The sequence below is a fragment of the Carassius gibelio genome, chromosome B4, assembly GCF_023724105.1.
Source record: "Carassius gibelio isolate Cgi1373 ecotype wild population from Czech Republic chromosome B4, carGib1.2-hapl.c, whole genome shotgun sequence".
Classification (NCBI taxonomy): Eukaryota; Metazoa; Chordata; class Actinopteri; order Cypriniformes; family Cyprinidae; genus Carassius; species Carassius gibelio.
The window spans coordinates 3,255,400-3,268,963 of record NC_068399.1 but is presented as its reverse complement, the minus strand read 5'-3'; the positions used below and the strand labels follow the sequence as shown (position 1 = coordinate 3,268,963).

At 38.3% G+C, this 13,564-nt stretch overlaps 2 protein-coding genes across 7 annotated transcripts in view; one reads left to right on the top strand and one right to left on the bottom strand.

Annotated features, from left to right (window-relative positions):
* The window catches only part of LOC127956062 (gastrula zinc finger protein XlCGF7.1), a 148,087-nt gene that overhangs the window by 22,644 nt on the left and 111,879 nt on the right, over positions 1 to 13,564 (bottom strand). The gene's annotated exons all lie outside the window — the stretch shown is intronic.
* Positions 1 to 13,564, top strand: part of LOC127955947 (zinc finger protein OZF-like) — a 171,886-nt gene that overhangs the window by 85,497 nt on the left and 72,825 nt on the right. The window lies entirely within an intron of this gene.

Genomic DNA, 13,564 nt, shown 5'->3' with positions numbered 1-13,564 from the left:
TGGAGAAATTAAAGCAGCTTTGTGAGTTCACTGCCAAAAATGTAGAATTAGTTTCCCTAAAGTTGAAGTAATAATGACACAGCGGCTTGGAGTAAAGTAAACAGTTTGTGATTGTTTGTGGACAGGGAATATGTGATTAAATGCGATGTATGTCTCGATGACATTAAATACCATAAATTGCTGGTACATGGCAGACATAAAGTTTGGTCTTGTGACAAGACCTTTGTTGATTTCTCTAGTAAAGGCAAAATTGAAGGTTCAAGATTGCAAGTTGATAACATGACTTATCAACAACAGCTGGGATCAGGCGTCGATTATCTATGGTCATACCGTATTAAGAGAAATATGGATGACATTCAAAGTAAATGGCTCCCGTTGACCCCAAAGGTCTGGGAATGGAGCTGGAGTGCTTGAAAACTTGCTTTGACATGAAGGTCAAAGCATGCTGGCCAGATAAGGGAACTGGAATTATCTGGTCTGTGGGCACCGTTGCTAAAACACTATTATAAAGTAATATAGGTGAGTGAATAATGGCACCTAGAATTGATTTTTTGAGACGAGGAGAATCTGATGACTCAAATAGCAATGTGCGTTGCCATTTTAACTAATTTCAACTAATAGTGCAAAGAAGCAGAGTTCTGTGTGTCCGATTGCATTATGGAGACAGAACAGCCAGCAAGCTGCTGTATTATCTCCGAGCAAGAAGGCAATTATGGAGGGGTTACAGCAGTCTTGTCTGAATTAAACTAATGTTAAAAGTTGTTTTAAACATGACCACCACTTCTGAACCACAAATTCTAGCATGTGCAGTTGACATTGAATTGGCACACGATTAAGTAGTGAGTAAATTGACAAAAGGTTCAGAAGGGGGGTGGTTTGAATTATTGTGTTATTATTATTCTTATTTTTCTCTCAGGAATGATGAAATTACAAGACTTAGACGAGAGAGAGAAATGGGCCAGGAAAATACAACGCTGGCGACAAGCCTGTATACCACAACCTTGTCTGACGGTATTATTAGTATAACAGGGGTTGTGATTTTAACTGGAATTTGGCCAATAATTGATTTCACTACAAAATTGATTGTGGTTGAGGAGATTACTGTTACAGAAGTTTCCCACTGTACTATAGTGTAATTTTTTTTCAGGGTCATGGGAGCTAAAAACATTGCAAGAATGTAGCCAATGTGAGGAAATAATAATAATAATTAAAAAAAAAAAAAAAAAATATATATATATATATATATATATATATATATATATATATATATACAGTGGGGAAAGATACATTAGTGAAATGTAGAATAAGGTCAAGCCCATGTAACATTTCACGGATAAAGAGAATTTGGATTTGGCACTGCCTGCAGCATATACTCTATATTGGACCTAGAGAGATATTAGGGTGTTACATGAGCAATACTGAGGACAGTGTTAAGCCAAATAAAGAAACCCAGATTACTGCAACTAAATAAAACGATGTGTAATATATGGGTTGTATGATCCTAAAAGTGCATTCCAAAGAAACTGTGAAAAATATTATAATGACAATAAATATACAATGTGTGAAACTACAAAAAATTATGGGATCCATTTGCATGGATAAATTGGTTTATATATTGACATAGGTTAATATTAATATATTATTATACATTAATATTGGTTAGGTGAAACTACAGAATGAATTAGTTTATATTCAAAAGGATTGAGAACTCTTGTGGGAAAATGTTCTTACTGAAAATTAACTGAAAGAGATCAAATCATAATACAGTTCATTTGTATTATTTATTATTTATTTATTTGGTGATACAGGAACTAATATTTTGTAGAGCATTACTGTGGAAAGCATTAAAGCCCAAAAATTTTAGATGAAAAACAGAGAATCTCATGATGGGATGAGTATAAAAGATAAAAATAAAAATATTAAATATAAAAATACCGGGCTAAGCACTTACTATCCTTTTCCTGTATTTTGGATGAGATTTCAGGTAAAGGATAGCAGATTATTTTGTTCTATTTCTAAGGAAATCCCAGAATACCATAATGTTATGACTATATCAAAACCTAATTATAAAATGTCAGTTAATATCAGTGGCATTCTAGATGTCAAAAAGGTTTTGACCATTGACAGAAGCTTATGGACTGTTTATTACTTTACAGGAAGACAAGGCTTATTTAAATATGCCTTTAGATAGTTATTTTAGTAGATTTGATATTAATTAAGGAATTAATGGTATGTTGGCTTAAGAAGTCTATTCGTATGAGCCCATATATATGGATAATAGAGAGAATTATGCTGAAGAAGATAAAGGGAAATGAATGACTCCGTACCCATTGTATTGGACAGTAGCTAGACGACAATATATTAAATTACATTCAGGATACAGACAATGGATAATTTATACTCTATGTTATTTTACTAGTAGGAGCTTTCATTGGGATTTTGATTTTGTGAGAACTAAAGGGCCTTGGAGGACTGATAAGAAGTTTATTAAAAATCTGTTATTCTACAGTCGATAATATTATCATGCAGGTGGTTGGGCATTAGTAGGAGTAGAGAAGAAGAGGACAAACAAGTGCTCATTGAAAGAGGGATTCATCGAAAGACCTTGACCGGACGTAGCACTCCTCTGGTGCATAAGGTCTGAGACTTTACTTCTGAAATATATGGCATTTCAACAGAGTGCCACGAAGGGTGAACAGTTGAGTGATATACCATGGATAACTTTAAGAATGATTCTACCTGCATTGCTGTTTTGTTAGGAAACGGTGACAACCTTTTGGAAACTCTGGTAAACAATTGTCTTTTTATTACAGTGAATATGATATGATATTATAAAAAATAATAATATAAATTAAAATAAAAAAGGGGGGTTACATACATATGTTTTAAAGTTTTTATTTTCTATATTTATTATTTTTGAACTTCATTTAAGTGGGTTATTGGTTCTGAAAATGTATGCATGATTTATTATGGAAACCTAATATGATAGGTAACTGAGTAAATTAAGAACAAATACAAAAGGACCACAAATTGGAAAAAAAAAAAAAAAAAAAAAAACTTCTTTTAATTTCTTTTAATGCTCAAATAGGAATTAAGGAGAGCCCCAAGTGGAGAATTATTGACAAGAAAATTTAATTACTGGATTGTTATTGGGCAAGATAATTGTATGAGATGCCGTCAATTTCTGACTGATGTAAGAGTGAACTTTGTAATGGGGGATTTATGCCAGGAATGTTTCTACAAGAATACATTCATTATGTGGATTAATGACTATGATGATGCAGAATATAATGTTGAATCTTATGAATTGATGACTGGAGTGCAGATAGACATTTTGGAAAACAATAAAAATTAACTTACAATCTTTTTAAACGTAAAGACTGGTACAGATTGGAGAGCAGGGGATTAGATTCTTGTGCACTGCTTGCATAATAAATTTACAGCTGAAGTTATAAAAGTGGTCAAACTTGATTAACTGTTTTTTATTATAGGCAGAGAAATTTATGGAATTCCTGGAGAAGGAGGATTTAACTCTGACTCAGCCCGCCTTCAAGTCCCAAGGTGCTAAGAATCAAACAAGCGGCTCGCACACCAGAAGGTATGCCTGGAATGCCAGATCCCCTCTCTTGGCTTCTGAAGAGGATTTCAGAGAGAGGGGAAGAGCTGTGCGTTTCTGAGTGAGGACCCCTGGGGGCGTCAGATTGAGGCTTGTGTACATGAAATTACGAACGGACGATTGTTGAGAGCAAGATTTGGACACTATCTTAGCACTGTCAAGCAGAGCACAAAGATTTGGTCACCTGATACTACTGTATCTGGAAATTAGAAAAAAAAGAGTGCAAGGGGAAAGAAAGAATGCTCGAGTTTGGGTTGAAAACTATATGGATGTGTTTCATACCAGCTTACTGTTGCATGATAGCACTGTGTATATGATTCTTTCAAAATATAACAAGTTTAAAAAACATGATGAACAGTACTTTAGCTTGAAGATGTTAGGATGAAATCAGCCAGCAAAATTGCAAAGCAGTGGGTGTTAATGGAGATGATGATTTTGCAATTGTACTGTCTTGATTAATGCTTAATTTGCTATAAAGTTATATTGTGCTATACAGATGTACTGTAACCTAAGTAGTAATAATGCTTTTGCTTAAGTACAAAGATGTAACCCTGTGATTAATGCTATATGGAAAATGTATTGTGTAACTTCACTAACATTAAGAAAACTGCTTACTTGCATGAAATGTATGTAGTGACTGATTTAGAGTAGAAACACTTATGTATTAGAAATAGTTTTTATGATAAATGGACAATATAGTATTTAAGGTGTATTTCACCGACTGTTAAGAGGAAAAAGAAGAGGAAAAGGGCTAAAGCAATGTGAAGTAAACAACTGAAAGCCTCGGCAGAGGAGTTGGCAGCACTCCAGGTGATGACATCAGAAGAACCAGCGTTCGGCGTCTGGGTATAAAAGACAGAGAGAGAGACTCGACGGACGGATACTGAACAAGCACAGTATCCCTCGACGCCTGATACCAGCTGATTATACCTTGGTTTTTTTAACTTTACTATTGTACTTTGATATAACTTTTGTTAATTTTAATAAAACTTGTATTTTATTATTGACAAGTTATGGTCTGCAAGAGTAGTAATTTAAGAGCCGTAAGCAAGAACTGACCACAGGGAAGTCTACTGAGCAAGATGTAAGTATTTTTGAAATGCTTATAGTTTTGTCCAGGGTCGACTTTCCTTACCTACCTGAGAATAATAAAGAAATAGGTAAAAGGTGTATAGATAAAGGAGACACCAAAAAACAACTTGCAACACCCACACGTGCATTCAAAGCAAAGCGATAAATCGTAATTTTAAAGGGACAGCCAACGAATTATAAAATCTGATTATAATATTACAATATTTTCCCTCACGATCACATCCCCCTCAATCATGGCTGTCAATTAAAAAAAGAGGGAACATCTGTAGCAAATTTTATTCTGGGAACATGAAGGAACTATATACAACAAAGCACAGCATAAAAATGAAAAATAAATAGAATGTCAACAAGAACAAAACTGATGAACTGGCAGAGACCGTTCAAGTGGTGCTAAGTGGTGGTCTGTTCTTGACAACGGGCCTCTGGAAAAAGGCAAATTTAGGCCTAACTCAACAGTTCCCTGAGAGGCGCCACAAGTTTCAAAATGAACAATGTTAGTCTCCAGTGAAAGGCCTGAATCATCTCGGGTTACTTGACTGTAACCCTGTTCCCTGAAAAAGCGGTAAAGAGATGCTGCGCTCAATAACGATAAATTGGCTTAAATAACCTCGGCAAGTGACGTCACTGAAAACCTCTTGCAGATGCAACCCCACCGGTTGAATGGGCACTAACTCCTAGAGGCGAAGTTTGACCACGCGCCTCGTTGGCTAGGGCAATAGCAACCCTCACCCAAAGTGAAACTGTTTGCCTGGTGGCAGCCGCACCCCTGACTGCGGCCCCCACAGCATATGAAAAGCTGCTCTGACTTACGCCACTGGCTAGTGCGGTGGAAGTAAATTTGAAGAGTACGCACTGGACACAGTAAGTTAAGTCTTTCCTGCTCCAGTGTTGTACATGGCGGAGGACAGAAGTCTTTGAAAATGAGTAGGATGGACATCCAAACTATAGAACCTGGCAAATGTGTGCGCACAACAAACAAACAAACCAAGCACAACACTGAGGACTCATATGAAACTGCACAACACGAGCTTTCCAGTGTTATGAGACACATTCTGATTGGATTTTGTTTTAATGAAATGTAAATAAATCCGTACAGGCATCTGAATCAAACAGCTGCCGCTGTGCAAATACAGGCTCAACTGTAAATCTCCTTTTTCACTTTCAGAACAAGACACAGTAAATTCATGTACATATTTGTAAACTACAAATGTTAAGCTTTAATTTGATAGAAAAAATATGTGAAAATAGCTTAAGATTTGGCTCATTTACAAAGATTTTGGTGAGAATAGGTCCACAGCAAAGCTGAATGACCTTGACAAGGCCTCACATATAGGGCTGGGTACCGAACTTCGATGCCTTTATTGTATCGAACGAAAAACTTCGAAACTATGAGTATGGAAAAATTATTTATCTTTCGGTGCTAAATTTCGGTTCCAAAAGCCAAGTGGGCTTTTTTTTTTTTTTTTTTTTTTGCCAAGCGGCTGTGTCTGTGTGAGCTTGTAGCATACGTGCATGTAAGGACCTACATTCACCGTGATTGGCTGTCCACCACCACGTGACGGGGGGGATATCTGAAGATACTCGCAGTCACACAACACAAGTGTAGTTGTTTTTTCTCCAAACGTTCCCGTTTTATAATGCCAAAGAGGTCTAAAGTGTGGCTACACTTTATAAAAGTGGATGCTGAGTCAGCAAAGTGCAACATATGCGACAAGTGTATTGCAACCAAAGCCAGCAATACCACAAATTTAATGAAGCATTTGACCATGCATGGGATCAATATGAAGGCAGAAAGTTGCACGGTATTCGACTGTAAAAAGATGGAACCAGAGGAGCCTTGCACCTCATCAGAGTCAAACCTGCCCCCTTCAACATCATCTGGCATTTCTGAGATTCTGAGGTAAGAAAGGAAGACATTACCTTTTTAGCGAACAGAAGTTAAAGTAATTGTTTACGCTAACACGAGCGGTTTGAATGTGTGGATGCAACTCTGCGTTGCGATGTAACGTTACCTAGGCGCTAGATATAACCTTATTCTTTGACCAGGCAACATCTTTGTTTTCCAACGTAATGTTAAGGTTTCACATTTTAAAAATACTTGACAGATAAGTGTAATTTCACTACTTAAACCGAATGCATCCCCATGACGTTGACTACCACTTTATGTATGTTAGCTTGTGCTGCTAGTCGTTTGCTGTAGCATTAGTGCTGTTATTTCCCCCCTCACATTAGCCTCTGCACCGGTCCACCCTGATGTTAGGAAGACAATACCGAAAGGTGCCAATCCCTTCACACTGGCAGCAAGAGGGAAAATGTCCACACAAAGAAGAGATGAGTGCCATGGTTTATTGTTAAAGGTTTGTTACCTTTTTCAACAGTCAAGGCCCCATGGTGGAGGTGAGCAAGCTATCGATATAAAGAGTTATTTTTTTAAAGGTAGTTTGCCAATATAGCCTCTTTTAGCCTGGATGACATACTACTGTTATTGTCAGTAAAAAAAATAATGAAACCATTATATTGTTAATGTTTTGTGCTCTGATGTCAATTAGGGAGATGATAAGCACCTTAAACCCCCAGTATCAGTCCCCCAGCAGAGACATGTTGTCAAATACACTTATTCCTTGCATGGTATGCAGTAGAAAAAGGAAATCTGAAGAGAAAGTTGCAAGTTGTGGCTGATGTGGCGGTGACTGCTGATTGGTTGACCAGTGTTGCTCAAGACCACTATTTGACCTTTACAGTCCACTATGTGAAAGAAGGTTTCATGATGGAGAATGTACTCCACACAAGGGCAGTCTACACGTCCCAGACAGGGGAAGTCATAGCAGAGGAAATAGGAGAAATTCTAGATGAATTAAAAAAAAAAAGCAACTTAAAAAATAAGTTGTAGCCATCACTGTAGACAATGCAGCAAACATGGATGTGGCAGTGAAAAAGATGAGCATTATAAAGATTGGCTGCTTTGCTCACACACTAAACATTGCTGCTCAAAAACTGTACAATGTGCCATCCGTTTCAAGGTGGGCAGGAAGGGATCCATGCAATGGTTGTCTGGTTGAAGAGTTCTAGCCTGGCTAAACCTGTCTTAAAGAAAAAGCAGAAACATCTCGGTAAGTAGAAATCAAAATATGCTAAACTTATCTTGTCTTGATTAAATTGTTTATTAAACTGTTACCCCAAATGGATAACCAGTTTGACCCATCGGTCTCTCTCTGTAGGGCTTCCAGAGCATGCAGTCATCTTGGATGTTAAGAACAGGTGGAATAGCCTCTTTCTAATGGTGGAGAGGTTCCTTGAGCAGTTCCCTGCCATCCATGCAGCTGCCATGGACGCTCGGTTAAAGAGGTCAATAGAGAAGGACAGGTATTTGAATTGGCTCTTTCTACTATCAGTGCAGTGCTAAATATCTTTTGTTATTTACAATCCTTGTGAAACATTGTGATAAAAGTGCAACATTAGAAATATTATGATGCATGTTTTTGACATTTTAAAATATGTAATAAAAAAGTGATCTCGTATCAAATTAAGTTGTGGTTCAGTTTTGCTTTATTTTGGTACAAGTGGTTTCCCCAAATTTGAAAGTGCTGCACAAACAATTATTATTTTATCCATTGTGCAAAGACTGTTATCATTTCTCCGTTTGACCATACTGACTGGCAGGGTGTTCTGTAGAATTCTGAATGACTTCAATTTTCCTATGCCCCATTCCACATGGATTCTCACTCGTGACATTTGAGAGTGTTTCACCTCTAATCCTGTCAATTGTTTTCTTCCTTTTGTAGATGCTGGTACATGAAGACGGACACATTTGTTGGCAAAATATTCAGGAAAATTGAAGCCTCTATCAGCCAATACATGGTCTCCTTGTTCAAGAAGGTCAATCAATCCAGAATTTTTTGTTATAACTTTGTTGCTAGCATGACCACCCCAGAATTTTTTTTTATAGTTCCTGTTGGACTAATGGACTAACTAGGAACTTCACAGTATTATGTGATTTGTAGTGGGAGTATGTGATTGCTCGTGTTTGCAAACTAGTTGGCCTCTGAGTGAACACTTCATTACAGTCTATTATACATCTAACTTTATTGAAACCTGTAGTCTTGAAGAGGGTGGGGAGATTTCTTCTGATTTCTTTTCTGGATGGCCGCCGGACAAGGCACTGTAATTCTTTTGCCATCACATCGAGCCATTCATGAAAGATGTTTGAGACAGTTCCACAACTCACTTTTAATCGAAAAGCTAGGTCTTGATGAGTTAAGCCTAGACGAAGCTTCATCAGGACCACAAGAAACTGCTCGGGAAGGGTAAGTATGGTTGATGATGCATTCCATATTGATGTCAGGTAAGTGAGGAGGGTGGAAAACACAAAAGTAGATGGTAGACCAGTGTAAAAATGAGTGTGCTTGTCATCATTTAACAGGGACGTGCACAGACATTTTGAGAGGCAGGGGCTTAAGGGAAATAAAGGGCACTACTCATAATTATGTATTTTTTTTCTTTTTTTAAAACAAAAAAGTATATATATCAACGCAACACTGACCTCCTTTTAAAAAAATAATTTAAAAAGTTAATAAATTTTTTCTTCCTCAAACTCTAATTTTCAAAAGATGTCTACAAAATAATCAGTTCACACAGAAACCATGATCTCCTTAGTATTCACTAGGTTTATAGAGCAGCAAAGGAAACCATCCCACAATGTGCATGTCTTGAAAACATTTTCTATGCTACTAGTTTCAAGTATATATTTAGAATAACCAAAATAACTGCATCAAGCTGAGGGGTGTGTTTTACTAATAATTTGTTAATTTTTTAGCACAAGGCACTACATCATTTTAATTATTTTGGTGTTATCAGAACACATAACACTTTTAAATCAACACAAATATTCACTCTAAACTGAAGAGGGTTGTTGCTGCTATTTTGTTAACTTTACTGAAAAAATCACTGCAAAAATGATTGAAAAAATACAAAAATACAGCAACTTAATAAAATTCTTACAAAAAAGGGTCTTCTACTTCAAAATAAAATCTGTTACTTCCATTCCCTGGTTGTCTCTCCTTCCTCCCTTACAGCGGAAACCTTCTGGGGGCCATGTCCCTGTAGATGTTTATAACTTCACTGTGGTTTACAGGAATGTCTTTCTCAATAGCCAGGAGGAGGAGATCAGAAAGCCTTTCTTCGGTGCATAGGCTTCTGAGTGTGTCTTTAACCAGTTTGAGCTTGGAAAATGACCTCTCCACTGTTGCTGTTGACACTGGAATTGTTGCATAAGTTCTTATCATTTCCACTAGTGTTGGAAAGATATCCTGTCCACTGTTGTCTCTCAGTGTCTTTAACATCTCCTTCATGGTGGATGTGCTTGGGAAAGATGCATGAAAAACCCTGAGCTCTGTTTTCAACTTCTGCTCCTCTCCTCCATAGAATTCACACAGTGTGTGAATGGCCTCAAGAAAGTCAGGACCCACTGCATCTTTGCCTATCCAGTTGTTGGCCTTTGTCAAACTGTGGAGTGCGTTCAATATTTTACTGGACTGTGTCTCACCTTCTCCCCCAAATCTTCTTTGTAGTTCCTGAGAAAGAACATCTAAGAATGAATAGTACACCTTTACTCTGTAGTATTCTTCTACCTACTGGAGGGAGTGGCTCTCTGTGGCTGCACCAGTACTTTGGCTGTACTTTGCAGGCACCCTCCTCTGCCTTTGCTGTCCCGGGGGCTCTTTGGGAATGCTGATCCCAGCGGCTTCTGCCTTTTCCGTGGCACTCTTAAACAGTTTTCCAAACTGTTCTTCTGTCCTGAGGTTGGACATGGTGTCCTTCGCTCCATCAACAACTGTAAATGCTGTGGACAGATCAATTTCACAGTTCTGTAGAGCATCAGAGGCAAGAGCAGTGACTTCAAAGACAGGAGTGGCGATCTCAAGGCAGAGCAAAAACTCAAAGTCTATGGCTTTAAGGTACATCCTGGTGTCTCCAGCAGTAGTATCTAGAGGCTCCTGCTCTGAAATGTTAGTGAGGACCTTGTTTTAAACCTACTACACTCAAAAAATATTCTGTGGCTCAGTAAATATTTAACTTAATTAACTTAATAAAATCTCTGAAAATCTTACTTGATTGTTTGAATTAAACTTACCACAATAATTGAGTAAAAATTTAATAAAATTAAATAAAAGCCAACGTCATGTATGTATTTGTGGTTGTATGGAATACTATTTTATAAAGGTTTAGAGGAAATAAAAAAAAAGTTCATAAATAAAAAGTTAATTTATAAATATTGTTGTTTTTAATGTTTAATGTTAACTTATTTCTACTCAGTTTTCTGTATTAATGTATAGATGCAGTTACTCAGATTTACTACATTTTTTAGAGTGTAGCCTATCCTCCATCTGTTTGCATCTGTAGATTTCTTCCAGATTCACCAATTTAGGGGGAAAGACTCTTGATGTAAGTCATTAACTAACTGGGGACGTTCTTATTTTATTAACTTATTTTATTACATGGCTTGGTTGATCTCCAATGTAGAATGCGGTCTGTTATTTCTTGATAACAGACCGCTGTGCGGAGTATAACAGACCGTTGCCATGAAAAACAGAGCGTTGCTATGGACTCAGGATTTTAACCGTAGAGACGGAGCATACTATTTTCTTTAGCGGAAGCAATACAATCGGGTTTAAATCAATAAACTCCCTTTTAATATTTTGTGTCAAATTATTTATGTATTTGGTAGGTAGCCATGTAATAAGCAGGAGGTCCTTACACAGCTCTAGTCTAGTAGCTCATGAGGCATGCATGCTAGCAAAACACAGGTTTACTAAGTTATATTTGCCTTTGGCTAATCAGCAGTAAATTCGAGCATTATTCGAGGCACTGGTATTTTAATCTTTTGTTCAAAAGCAGTAGTGACAACAGCTTCTCAACATTTCACACGATACTGAACCCATCACTCTCATCACATCTGGCAACCACACTGAGACAATAACATTCCTCCTCATGAACTCACTTCTGGCAACCATCTTACTCGGTCATCCTTGGTTCACACAGAATAATCCCAGAGTCGATTGGGGGCACAATTCTGTATCTATGTGGAGTAATACGTGTCATGAGTCATGTCTTGTGTCTGCGTGTTCGTCTGTACCTGTGTCTGTATTTCAGGAGGAGGCAGTGAATTTGTCTAACGTGCCCGGGGAGTACCAGGACCTGAGAGAAGTGTTCAGTAAGTCTCGTGCTGCTTCTCTTCCTCCACATCCTCCATATGACTGTGCCATAGACTTAGTGCCAGGTGAGTTTCTGCCTAAGGGCAAGTTATATTCACTTTCTGTTCCAGAGAGAGAGGCTATGGAGAAATATATTTCTGATTCTCTAGCATTCAAATTCATTAGATCTTCCTCATGTCCAGCGGGGGCAGGGTTCTTTTTTGTGGGGAAGAAGGGTGGGTCTCTGCGACCGTGCATTGATTACCGAGGGTTGAACAACATCACGGTAAAGAATACTAAAGAATCCTTTACCGTTGATGTATTCAGCTCTAGAGCGATTACAGGGAGCATCAATCTTCACAAAATTGGATCTATGTAACACTTATCATTTGGTTATCAGCAACCAGTTTTTGCTGGTACGGAATCCAAAGACGCGGTCCGCTCACGCCTTCGTCCAGAGGTGTCACCACACTTGGACTAGAGCCCGTGAGACTCTTCTCCAAGTGGGAGCGCGAACCAAGGCTAAGGCCGATCGCCACCGTTCGAAGCCTCCCGTATACGTCGTTGGTCAAAAAGTGTGGCTTTCAACCAAGAACATTCCTCTCCACTCCATTTCTAATAAACTTGCTTTGGCCCGTTTCCTGTCACCAAGATCATTAGTACGCTGGCAGTCCGACTCAAACTTCCTCCTGCGTACAGGAGAATCCATCCCGCCTTCCATGTGTCAAAGATTAAACCTGTGTTTTGGGCAGGCATTAATCTTAACTTCCAGTTTAGGGCCAGACACGTGACCATGGCAACGCACATGCATTCAATGAAACCGTGTATAAGTGAAGTGACATTCAGCCAAGTATGGTGACCCATACTCAGAATTTGTGCTCTGCATTTAACCCATCCGAAATGCACACACACAGAGCAGTGAACACACACCCGTTCGATGCCTTGCTCAAGGGCACCTAAGTCGTGGTATTGAAGGTTGAGAGAGAACTGTACATGCACTCCCCCCACCCACAATTCCGTCCGGCCCGAGACTAGAACCCACAACCCTTCGATTGGGAGTCCAACCCTCTAACCATTAGGCCACGACTTCCCCTATATAGAGAGATAAAGACACAAAGACACAAATGATTTAAAAGAATAACAACTTAGTGAAGACACACTCTGTAAAGTGTTTTTCCATTTAGAGCTCTGTAGAAACATGTTGGAGCAGTGGCAAGTTGACATGACGAGTAAACCCACGGTGTATATGAAAGAAATGGCTCATTCTAAGGTAATAGAAAAAACTTCATTATGTAACGTCTTCAAGTACCGCTAACAAACTTAAACATGCAATATCCGCTATGTCCAAATCTTGTGTTTTATATGGGTCCTGAACTGAACTATAGGCCAATATTTATTTATATTCTTATCGCCACCTGCTGGCAACAGGAAATTACTTATTTTACACTAACTTAAACGTGCAATGTCTGATCTGCCTGAAACATTGCATGTTTGGTAAGAGTTGGCCTGTAGACATTTACATGCCGATATTCAGTTATAATCATAGCGCCACCTGTTGGCATCAGGAAATGTACACAAATATTTTCCATTTTAAAATCATATGGTCCAATGTTCACTGATCTCCTATGGCCACCGGGTGGTGGTGAGCCCGGGTGCGAGGGCCCTT